Below are 12,635 nucleotides of genomic sequence, written 5' to 3'. Positions count from 1 at the left end.
CAATGGCGAGGAGCACCAGGCCGCATTGTTGGTGACGTAAAGCTTTTTTCCCTTGGTACGAACCTGCTATCAATCACACATCAGCGCCTTTGCTACCAACAGTCGTGGCAACAGAAAAACAGCATGACTACGTACCTTGATCTTGCCGTCTTGGTAATTGGTGAACTCTCAGGTGACTTCTGTGTCACGTGCGATGCCTGCACGCAAAGCCGTTACACTGTTATGGGCATTGGTGTGTGGCCTTTACGCCACAACAAACTATAGGTGTCTAGCCTTAGGTCTCGAGACCTAAGAACAAGGTATCTGATTAAAGGAGAGGATCCTCTCCTTTAATCAGATACGTTGTTCTTTTTCTGAGATACAGATATTGTTTATTAGCTTAGACAATTAGGGCATTTGCTCAAACCGGACCGGCATATTTGCCTACTTACGAAACAGGGACGGATGGACTGCGCCTCCGTCTAGTCACGCATCATACCTGTGGTAGTAGATTGAATATACTCGCGCTCCCCCCCCCCCCCCCCCCCCCTTCATAGAGAAAGAATGACTGTGTTAAACATGCACGCTGGTAGCAAAAAAATAAGGCAGTGAGACACAATGCATCGAGCCATGAAGTACAAAGATGCCTCCTTTTGGGTGCTTCTATCGAAAAGCGTGACACATTAGTTGCATACAGTCACCCAATTCATAGCAGCATTGTTCTTTGGCTAAGGCTCTCTTTAGCCCTGTGATTCTATGTGCAATCAAGAAACATGCGAACGTCCCCTTAAACACATTCCAGGACGGTCCAGGAAGTGATGGGGACGTGAGCGTGACGTGGCAAAACGCACTTCATTCGGTGCGATGAAGTAAGCACGTGCAAATGAGTTTGCATAAGATGATCCTGGTATGTGCAATGTCATCACCGAGCCTGATGAAAATGCTATAAAGATAACTTATATCCTATATAAGATCCCGCTTTATCGCAAGACCTCTTTATTCCGCTACTGCAGGTTCGCACACGACCCTGAGATGTAGGACGCCGAATATGGAAGATGACTGGGCATGTCACCAGATAAGCATTTAAACCTCCTTTAGTAGCACGTTCTTCACTGCCTTGCCATCTACAGAGTAATAACTCTAATGTTTGAGTTGCTTTCTTCGAACGTAAACCTATTGATCTGTAGTCTCCGAGCTTAAAAGCTGGGAAGGTGTGCTCTGCAATATAGGAATGTGTTTCTGTGTACCCTTACCACCTAGTGAGAAAAAAAAAATACCCTAGAGAAGCAGATATGCATGGGACTAGATGCCAGCTGTCAGTTGAGCAATTCCAGCTCGCACCTTCAATCATTCCCACCCGTTTGTCACTCAAGGACCGTTTTTCCATCCAAATTGCTTCCAAGCCGAGAGTTCCGGCCCACGCCGTGCGTTTTGTGCTGGCCTGCTCTCAGGTCACGGTGTCGCTGCCAAAGGGTACCCCAGTGGGAGCGCGGATTCTGCCAAGACCGGAAGAAGGTCGGAGCCGACCGTGTGAACTCCACAACGCTCGTGCCTGATTTCACCGCACCGCTTCCTGTCAAACAGAGAAAACGACTAACGGGAGTCTGTAGTAACGTGTCCGCAGCTCTTCATTTGCATTTTTGTGGCACTTGGCCTTGCAACAGAACTGATAAACAGCGCGGGTACGTATGAGGGATAGGGTGCCCCTGAACAGCGCTAACTATACTTAACTGCTGATCAAATGCCAAAACAACGAGTCTACGCCTACTACTGATTAGTGTTCTCTTTGGACATTCTTCTAGTGCTCCAACGCATTTGACAAGCGAGGTTCAGACATCTTGACATTTGCAGTCGCTGCCAGTGTGAAAAAATGACAACTTTACTGTGCAGTGCACGAGGCAACTTCTTTGCTCACTGTCATCACACTCTGTCCTTCTTTGTCGAGGCTCTTCGACCTATCAGTCCGCTTGTCGGTTTGATACTTGTCAGATGGGCCTTGTCTTTGATCGCCAAGAACGCCAGTTGATATCGAAGAACTAAATCTATAGCCTCTCCTTCAAGTTGGCAGGAGCATAAGCGAAAGTGAGTGACTTTACATAAAAATTCAGCAAAACGTGACCTCTCGACCATTGAATCATTGAAGAGCTGAGCTTTACGTATAGTACGCCCAGAAGTTTGCGCATCGCTTCTCAACTTGCCTTTTGCAGCTGCTCTGTTGGAGTGACTCATATAAAAGGAAGGAAAGTTCTTCAACACCCTACAGCTCTGCGTACACATCGTGGGTGCAGAGTATCGTGGACTGAATATTCCGGTCATTGTACGCATACTGCGAAACAACTAGTATTCGTACTCAGACGGATTCAGGCAATAGACAGTTTATATATACCACTTTCATCAACAAAACAGAGCGCATGCGTTTCTGAAGGATAACTTACGGCAGCGGTGTATGGTAGCGCTGTGGTAAAGGATGATACCGTGTTTGTACTGCTCGCCGAAGGCGACCTTGGCTACGCAGCAAGCTGAGAGGCCCTTGACCTCGTGGTCCGAAGGGCGACCCTGGTCTCGCCGACGCTTGTACGCCTGGAAGCGCCACTTCGTCCCCCCCCCCCCCCCCTTCTTGGCTTCCCCTTCCCGGCTGCATACTGGTTCGCCCACGGAAACCAAGTGGCAGAAAGCTCTGCTATGCCAGCAATCGAGCAAGGTGCCCTGCCGCAGAATTCGTGCATATGGATACAGGAGCGCAGAGGAGACAACGACGACGCTGCCGGCGACTTTCACCGCTCGGCGAGCGCTGTATATGGCGCACCGTTAACAACGTGTGCTTGAGTACAGCTGTCATCAGTGTCATTCGCTTCACGGTCTACAAGTAGCTTCTTTGGTCCATTAGACAGCCAAAAAACAATGTTAGGCTACATTTTACAGTGTCTCTCGGCGGGTTTGAAAATGAGGAATGAGCTAGCCGCTGTTCGCATTCACCACGTGCGTCTATGTCTTCGAGACAGTATGCGTACCAATCAATCAATCAATCAATCAATCAATCAATCAATCAATCAATCAATCAATCAATCAATCAATCAATCGATCGATCGATCGATTGGTCGATTGGTCGATCAATCAATCAACCAGTCCAGTCAACCAGTCCAGTCAGTCCATCCAGTCGGTCCACTCAGTCCATTCAGTCCGCTGAGCCCAATCAGTCCAGTCCAGTCCAGTCCAGTCCAGTCCAGTCCAGTCCAGTCAGTCAGTCAGTCAGTCAGTCAGTCAGTCAGTCAGTCAGTCAGTCAGTCAGTCAGTCAGTCAGTCAGTCAGTCAGTCAGTCAGTCAGTCCAATCAGTCCAGTCCAGTCAGTCAGTCAGTCATTTAAGTCAGTCACTCAGTCAGTCATTTAAGTCAGTCAGTCAGTCAGTCAGTCAGTCAGTCAGTCAGTCAGTCAGTCAGTCAGTCAGTCAGTCAGTCGGTCAGTCAGTCATTTAAGTCAGTCAGTCAGTCAGTCAGTCAGTCAGTCAGTCAGTCAGTCAGTCAGTCAGTCAGTCAGTCAGTCAGTCAGTCAGTCAGTCAGTCAGTCAGTCATTTAAGTCAGTCAGTCAGTCATTTAAGTCAGTCAGCCAAGCAAGCAGGTTACTAGTTTGTAAAATTCATTTTTCAGTACATTTCACTGCAGCCTTGTCCGGTGCAGTCTGGTTGGTCGGTTGGTTCGCACATCCATCAGTCAGTCGTCATCAGTCTAGTCAGTATTTACCCGCTAGTAGTCAGTAAAACATTATAAATTATTTTATATTTTATTAGGTTTTAAGTATTATACTGCTGTTCGATGCGTTATTAATCACGAATTACATTCCAAGAGTACAACCCGTACCAGGTTGTACCTAACCGTAAGAATGCTGCATCGACAATTTTCCTTGTATTTCATATCCGACGAAAGAAAAGCTGCCGAAAACAGCTTCTACCAGCATGTTGCCGGTTCTAGTAACGTTGGCCAGTACGGCTGGGCCGGGACACCAGACAGCTGAAAAGTCTATTTATACGAAACGCCTCCGGGCGAAGATACCGCAGCCGCGTTCAGCCCCCTCGCTGGTATGTGTGGAGCCGGAGAAGCTCTCATCTTTTAATGCTATGGCAATGAATTGCACGGAATTCAACGTATTTTAACTTTCCCTCCAGCTTTCCGACCCCACCACGACTGCCCCGCGCGCTGCGGAGAAGCTGACTTTCAGCTCCCTCCACCTCCTAACACCTACTCGTAATGAAAAAAAAAAAAAAGTAAATAAAAACGAGTGGTCTCAAAGAAGGATCTTCCAACATAGACGCTACATCACCGAGGTGTCCCGTGTTTGCTTTCAGACTGTCTGCAAAAATGATATGCTCCCCTGGCGGTGCAAAGGCACAAGCATGGCAATCGGAAGAGTGTGTATTCTGTGCTACTATTGGCTCGTGTCAGTCGTTGTTTGCGGTCTCACCTTATGCCGAAAGCAGTTGAAGATAAGTGTTACCACCACCCACTATTTCACTTCCAATTTAGCACCTATCTGCTATATGTCAAGTTGGAGGCTATTTTGTGACAAGGATTCAAACCAACGACAATTGTACCTCGAAATGTTTGTTGTTAATTGTAATTGTGGCTGCCGACCGAGAATTTAGGCAGCTACAGCGCCTTCCTTTCCTCAAAAACCAACTTACACAAAAAAATAAGAAATAGCGGAATGAGAACGGGATGTAAAAGGCTTACTCTGAATGCGAAGCTTGAGCGACTCCACTTATGTAAAGTGCCGCCTCTGGGCCTGCCATACTCTGGTCCCCTGATTAAATTTTTATCGCCGGGAACAATGCTGCATGTGCTGCATGTATCCTGGCGGCGCGACAGAAAACCCGGCTGTCGGATTGGACCCGGCGGAAACGTCGGAAATAAATCAGTTTTCGTCTGTGTGCACCTACCTCTTCTTATACACATTTCTAGATCCTAGAAGACTTTTTCTGAAACACACACACACACACACACACACACACACACACACACACACACACACACACACACACACACACACACACACACACACACACACACACACACACACACACACACACACACACACACACACACACACACACACACACACACACACACACACACACACACACACACACACACACACACACACACACACACACACACACACACACACACACACACACACACACACACACACACACACACACACACACACACACACACACACACACACACACACACACACACTGTCGTGACGCTGGGGCTATGGCGACCCGGCCTTCACTTGGTAGCGTGCAGAGACTCCGGGTTGAAGAAGGACTGAATCTTCGAAGTTGGTAAAATATGTACAAGCAGGTTTACTGGCACTTTGAGAAAACGTATTTACAAGAATATTTACATGAAGAAGAAGGGTACATCAGCAAAATGACAAGCGTTAAGAGTTCATAGCGAGAAGCGACTGGATGAGCCGTTTACCCAGGGCCCAGAGCGACATTTCGTGCTCTGCAGCGTCCTTAAAAACCCCCTATGTCCAGCCCCTCTCTGAAGATGCTGACCAACCAAATCCAGGGCACGCCCCTCAGGTATCGGCATCCAATCGAACACATCACTGCACTGATGGTCTGAAGCACTGACTGGTCCGGCATTCATTCGTTGGGCGTGATCACTTGTTGGCGGGAAAAGCTTGGGAACGGCGAGGAGAGGAGGTACATTTCTATTCTTCAGCAAAGAAACCACAGGCTGGTTCTGGGGGTTTTACTTCTCAGAAACCCGAGTGCACGTGGCGCCGCATAGGGCTCCCAACATGGTCCCTTTTCGACAATTGCAAATCTTTCCTGCATTCCCCGGAAATCACTTAATGGCCGTATGAGTCATGCTCTTCTCTTGTCCTGCACGTCAGCGGACATGTCACTCTGTCGTCTCCTTTGGATAGGAGGCATTCATCACTGGAGGATAGCACTTCTCGACTGGAAGGGTGAACAAAAGAAAGCACTTCCTGCTATTTCCCGCAGGGGGACGTTTCTTTGTGTTTTTCCAGACGTTCTCTTGACAGGGCCAATTTGGCATTTGCAGGTTGTCCACAAAGCAAAACATGCTTACAAAACAGGATTCCTGGAAACAGGCTCACTTAGAGCCAATGGACCATCACCACATATTCACAAAACTTTTCCATGCCCACAGGCGAACAATAGAGCGCGCAAATGCGGATGCTTGGTCGTAACAGCCTCCTCCCCCGCCAGAAGAGACTCGGAGGGCAGCAGCCGCAGCTGCTGCATGAAGAGACGACTTAATGGCCTGCACGTGAACGCTTGAAGCTCGCTGTTGCTTGTCGCGTTGTCTTGATTGTTGTAGGCCAAATTGCTTGAGCTATCTGAAACTCAACCACATGTCGAAGCAAGCACTCGGCTCCCGTCTGAAGAGACCAGGTCAAAAGAAAACTGCCATTGTTGTTCGAGAAAAGCCCACTCTCAAGACGTTCAGGACCCACGTATGCCTCGAAAACCAAACGTGCTGCTTTACATAGTCATCTATATTCAAGCGCACAAAAAAAAAAAAAACCTGATTATCAATTTGGATACATGGTGAGGAACATCTCGGACCGCTTAGAAAGAGCGGCTAAGCGCGTCCGCATTCCCATTTAACTTCCCCTTTTTGTATCTTATTTCAAAATTGTACTGCTGTAAAATCAAGCTCCACCTAAGAAGGCGACTGTTCTTCGATGTCGCAGTTTGCAGCCAAGCCAGGGGACAATGGTCCGTCTCTACGGTGAATTTGGCCCCTCCAAGATAGCACTGCAATTTTTGAATGGCCCATACAATGCAAGCGCATTCCTTCTCTGACGCGCAATAAGCCCTCTCTCTAGAACTCAGTTTTCTGCTCAAGTAGAGCACGGGGTGCTCATTACCGTCGTCATCTCTCTGGCAGAGAACAGCACCTAACCCTCGATCACTGGCATCACACTGGACCGTGAATTCTCGGCCATAGTCTGGAGCTCGCAATACCGGACGGCTAATCAGCACAGCCTTCAGGTTTACGAAGGAGGCTTCCTTTTGTTCGTCCCAGACTACATTTGTCGGTTCTGTCTTGCGGAGAGCGTCGGTCAGAGGGCTAGCCAAAGCTGAATAGTTAGGGATGTAGTGATTGTAGTACCCAGTCAGACCCAGGAATGCTCGAATTTCCGTCTTCGTGCTCGGCCGCGGGTAGTCTGCTACCGCAGAAATCTTAATCTCGCTGGGTTTCCTGAAACCTTGACCTACATTGTGACCCAAGTAGTCCACGGTCGCCCTTGCCAGGCAACATTTCTCGGCCTTTACGGTTAGTCCAGCTTGACGCAAAAGGCTCAGTACAGCTCTTAGATGTACCATATGGTCCGCCCATGAGTCGGAAAAAACCGCAATGTCGTCTAAATAAGGCACCGCGAATGTTTCACACCCCTTTAAAACCCTATCCATGAGTCGGGAAAAACAAAATGGAGCATTTTTGAGCCCGAAACTCATCATTGTTGGCTGGTAGCTGCCCGTCGGAGTGACGAAAGCCGCGTATCTGCTGGCGCGTTCAGTGAGCGGTACTTGCCAGTATCCTCGAGTAAGGTCCAGCGTAGTCACATATGCCGCTCTACTGACCTGTTCTACTCTCTCCTCAATATTCGGAATAGGATACACTTGATCCCTGGTGAGAGAATTTAGCTTTCGGTAGTCTACCACAGGCCTAGGGTCTTTACCTGGAGCTTCTACTAAGATCATAGGCGAAGCATAATCGCTTTCCGAGGGTTTTATTACTCCCAATTCCAGCATGCGAGTTACTTCCCTATCCAGAATTTCTCTTTGCCTTGGAGAAAATCGGTAGCACCTTGATCGCACTGGCACGTCTGAAGTCAGCTCAATATCGTGCTCAGTCAAATCAGTTCTGCCTGGCCTGTCCACGAAGCAGGCCTCAAACTCTGTTATTATCTCGCCCAGATCGGACAGCTGGGATTTCTTTAGTTCTCCTCTCTGCTCCGTCTTTTTGAGAAGCTCCTGAGCGTTGCTTCCTTTTCCGCTGAGGCAAATCAAGTTGTCCCCCATCTCCTCGGGAAGGTTTAACGTTAGATTTACCACGGCTTCCCTCTGCACATAAGGCTTCATAAGATTGCAATGATAAATGCGCACTTCTTTACGCCTACCGGGAATTTTCACTGCGTAGTTAGTGTTAGAAAGCTTTGCAACGACTTCAGCCGGTCCTTCCCACTGTACTTCGAGCTTATTCTGCCTTGAACTTCTCAGCAACATCACCTGGTCCCCGATACAAAACGTCCTTTGACGGGCTGACTTATCATAGTACACCTTGGAACGAGCCTGGGCTGACTTCATGCTGGCCTCAACGAGTTCCTTAGTGTTATGTAAGCGATTCAAGAGGTTCAGAATGAATTCTACTACTGTTGGGTCTTCTCCGCGCCCCTCCCAGGCTTCGCGCACCATTCGCAAAGGTGAGCGCAGTGACCTTCCGTACACCAACTCGGCTGGGCTAAATCCAGTGGATTCGTGCGGCACTGACCGCAAAGCGAAAAGCGCTGCAGGCAGGCAGGTATCCCATTCGCGCTTGTTTTCATAGCACAGTCCCCTCAGGACTCGTTTGAGAACAGAGTGCCATCTTTCTACGCTGTTGCTCTGCGGATGATGGATCGAGCTATGCACTACCTTAATGCCGCATCGCTCGAGAAATGAGGTGGTGAGGACACTCGTGAAAACGCTACCCTGATCACTTTGTACCTCGGAAGGGAATCCAACTCGTGCAAACACTGACAGCAGCGAATCCACTACACTCTCGGACGTCACCTCGCGCAGCGGAACAGCCTCTGGAAACTTTGTGGCTGGGCATAACATAGTGAGGATATAACGGTACCCTGACTCGGTCACAGGAAGTGGCCCAACTATATCTATTACTAACCGGTGAAACGGCTCGGTAATGATTGGTACTAACACCATCGGAGCTTTCCACTTATCTTGCGCCTTTCCAACCCGCTGGCACGTGTCGCATGACCGTACAAAATTTTCCGTGTCCTTAAAACATCCAGGCCAATAGTATTCTTGCAACAGCCTCTGCTTTGTTTTCTTTATTCCAAGGTGACATGACCACGAGCTGCCATGGGAAAGTCGCAGTAAGTCTCCGCGGTACTTTTGGGGAACGACTAATTGGTCCCGCTCTACTCCGCGCTTATCCTTGAATAAGCGATACAGCACTCCCTTTCTCATCTCGAAAGAAATATTGTTTGCTGTCTTAGTGGCGCGGTGGCGCTCCCTTATCTCCTGTATATTGGGATCATTGGCTTGCTCTATAGCTAAGTCCTCTCGGGTTCCACTTAAAAGTCTCGTGAGATTACTAGACACTGGCGGCAAGAGGTTACTCTCAAGAACGTCCTCATTCCGCGTCTCATCAAGCTCACTTTCAAGTTGACTTATCTGAGATGCCTCGCTCTCAAAGTTTTCTGACCTGCTATCTTCCGCATTTACCATTGTTTTAACTGCCGTTTCCTCCGCTGTGGATTTTTCTGGAATGAGCAGTGTAGCTAGTTCTCGCGCCTTTGAACGTGTTAAGGCTTGCACAACTCTGTCTCCGAAAAGGATGCCCCTCTTTCGCAGCAGCATGTCCGATTTGTTGGAGAACAAATACGGATAGCACTTAGGAAGCTTTCCTGAAACGGCAGCCTCGGTTGTTAATTCGCCGAAAGGGCCCTCGATGACCACGTTCGCGATCGGCAAGCACACACTCTGTTCCTCAACTACCTGTCGGATCCATGCACACTGTCCTGTATAGTCGGAAGGCGATACATACGCCGGATGGACAACATCCATCGTTGCGGCCGAATCGCGCAGTACCTTGCAAGGCTTCCCGTTGACTACTAGGTCATGCAGGTAGGGTTCTAAAAGCTGCATATTTTCATCGCAGTCCCTGACATACGAGAAAGCAATCTTTTCTTTCCGGCAGTTGACGGCAATGTGACCCTGCTCATTACACCTAAAGCATGTGAGCGGCTTCCTAGCCTCAAGCTTATTCTTTGTGTTCTGCACGTTGGTCACTTCCCCACTTTTCTCACTGCCGTCCTTTCTAGGGAATTTGCCTGAAGAAACCTTCATTTCTTCGTTTCCAACTCTAGCAAAGTGCCTTTCCTGACGGTTTTTCACACTGAACTTGGGATTGCGGGGCCTATCCACTGCTGGGTTGCTGAATTGTCGGCGCGAAGCATACTCCTCAATAAGTTCGGCAGCTTCAGTTGCCGACTTAATTTCGCCTCGGTCCTGTAACCAATTTCTTTCTTTTTCTGGGAGGCAGTTATAAAACTGCTCCAAAAGAATTCGCTCGACTACAGCGTCCCTATCACTGTAGGAATCTGTGCTCTTTAGCCACTCGCCCAAATTAACTCTTAAATTGTACAGGAATTCAGGGTAACTCTCGTCCCTGGACTTAGTAGCTTTCCGAAAACGTTGTCTGAACGCCTCGGCGCTAAGCCTATACTTTCTCAGAAGGCAAGCTTTGACCTTCTCGTAGTTGTCCGCGTCCTCCTTGCTTAGCCGCGCGACAACCTCCGCTGCCTCGCAGGGCAGAACCGTCAATAATCTCTGAGACCAAGTGTCTCGCTGGAAGGACAGTTTTTCGCAGGTTCGCTCAAAGTTAGCCAGATACAGACCGATATCCCCTGATATCACATATGGCTGCATGTACTTTGACATCTTGAAATCTGCCTCCTTGTTGAGAAGAGGTACCGCTAGCTGGGGACAATTGCCCGACCTCTTGCTCAACTCTAGTTCTAATTTCCGGAGCTCAATTTCTTGGTCCAGCTTTTTTGCTTCTCTTTCACGCTTCTTTTCCTCTTTTTCCCACTCACGTTCGCGCTCCCTTTCCTCTTTTTCCCTCTCAAGTTCACGCTCACGCCTCTTTTCCTCTTTTTCCCGCTCTTTCTGCTCTTTTTCCCGCTCTTTCTGCTGTCTGAGCTGTTCCTTTTTTTGACCGATGAGGTTCCATGCTTCACTGAGCTCCTCATCATCGGCTCCCAAATCTGTGATTGCCTTTATAATCAAAGGTTTTCGTGCCAAACCACTTGTATCAATTCCCAATTCCTCACACAATTGCAACAGTTCCGGTTTCTGCAGCTTTTGTAGGTCCATGATCGCTCCGAGTGTCGGCTACTTCCAAAACAACAGTGCAAACTACCAAACCTAAAGGCGTTTCCACACTCTCTTTACCAGTTCTAAAATCTAACCCTGTTCTAGAACCTGGTCCACATCAGAAGAAAAGCCAAGCACTCACCCACACATGCGATCGATGTTCCGAGCTGCCCTCTTGTTGGCCGATTGTTGCTCCTGCTTGTTGCTTGAGATGCCACCTCCGATCACAAGGTGTTGTGGCTTGTAGCTTCAGATCCACCTCCAATCACCAGATGTTGTGGCTTGTAGATTCAGATCCCACCGCTGGTCACCAGTTGTCGTGACGCTGGGGCTATGGCGACCCGGCCTTCACTTGGTAGCGTGCAGAGACTCCGGGTTGAAGAAGGACTGAATCTTCGAAGTTGGTAAAATATGTACAAGCAGGTTTACTGGCACTTTGAGAAAACGTATTTACAAGAATATTTACATGAAGAAGAAGGGTACATCAGCAAAATGACAAGCGTTAAGAGTTCATAGCGAGAAGCGACTGGATGAGCCGTTTACCCAGGGCCCAGAGCGACATTTCGTGCTCTGCAGCGTCCTTAAAAACCCCCTATGTCCAGCCCCTCTCTGAAGATGCTGACCAACCAAATCCAGGGCACGCCCCTCAGGTATCGGCATCCAATCGAACACATCACTGCACTGATGGTCTGAAGCACTGACTGGTCCGGCATTCATTCGTTGGGCGTGATCACTTGTTGGCGGGAAAAGCTTGGGAACGGCGAGGAGAGGAGGTACATTTCTATTCTTCAGCAAAGAAACCACAGGCTGGTTCTGGGGGTTTTACTTCTCAGAAACCCGAGTGCACGTGGCGCCGCATAGGGCTCCCAACATGGTCCCTTTTCGACAATTGCAAATCTTTCCTGCATTCCCCGGAAATCACTTAATGGCCGTATGAGTCATGCTCTTCTCTTGTCCTGCACGTCAGCGGACATGTCACTCTGTCGTCTCCTTTGGATAGGAGGCATTCATCACTGGAGGATAGCACTTCTCGACTGGAAGGGTGAACAAAAGAAAGCACTTCCTGCTATTTCCCGCAGGGGGACGTTTCTTTGTGTTTTTCCAGACGTTCTCTTGACAGGGCCAATTTGGCATTTGCAGGTTGTCCACAAAGCAAAACATGCTTACAAAACAGGATTCCTGGAAACAGGCTCACTTAGAGCCAATGGACCATCACCACATATTCACAAAACTTTTCCATGCCCACAGGCGAACAATAGAGCGCGCAAATGCGGATGCTTGGTCGTAACAACACACACACACACACACACACACACACACACACACACACACACACACACACACACACACACACACACACACACGCACACACACGCACACACACACACACACACACACACACACACACACACACACACACACACACACACACACACACACACACACGCACACACACACACACACACGCACGCACACGCACACATATTAGCTCATAAATGGCTATGCCC

Source organism: Amblyomma maculatum, chromosome 3 (genome assembly GCF_055883805.1).
Source record: "Amblyomma maculatum isolate TAMU_Amacu chromosome 3, ASM5588380v1, whole genome shotgun sequence".
Lineage (NCBI taxonomy): Eukaryota > Metazoa > Arthropoda > Arachnida > Ixodida > Ixodidae > Amblyomma > Amblyomma maculatum.
Note: the sequence above shows the minus strand (reverse complement) of the source record.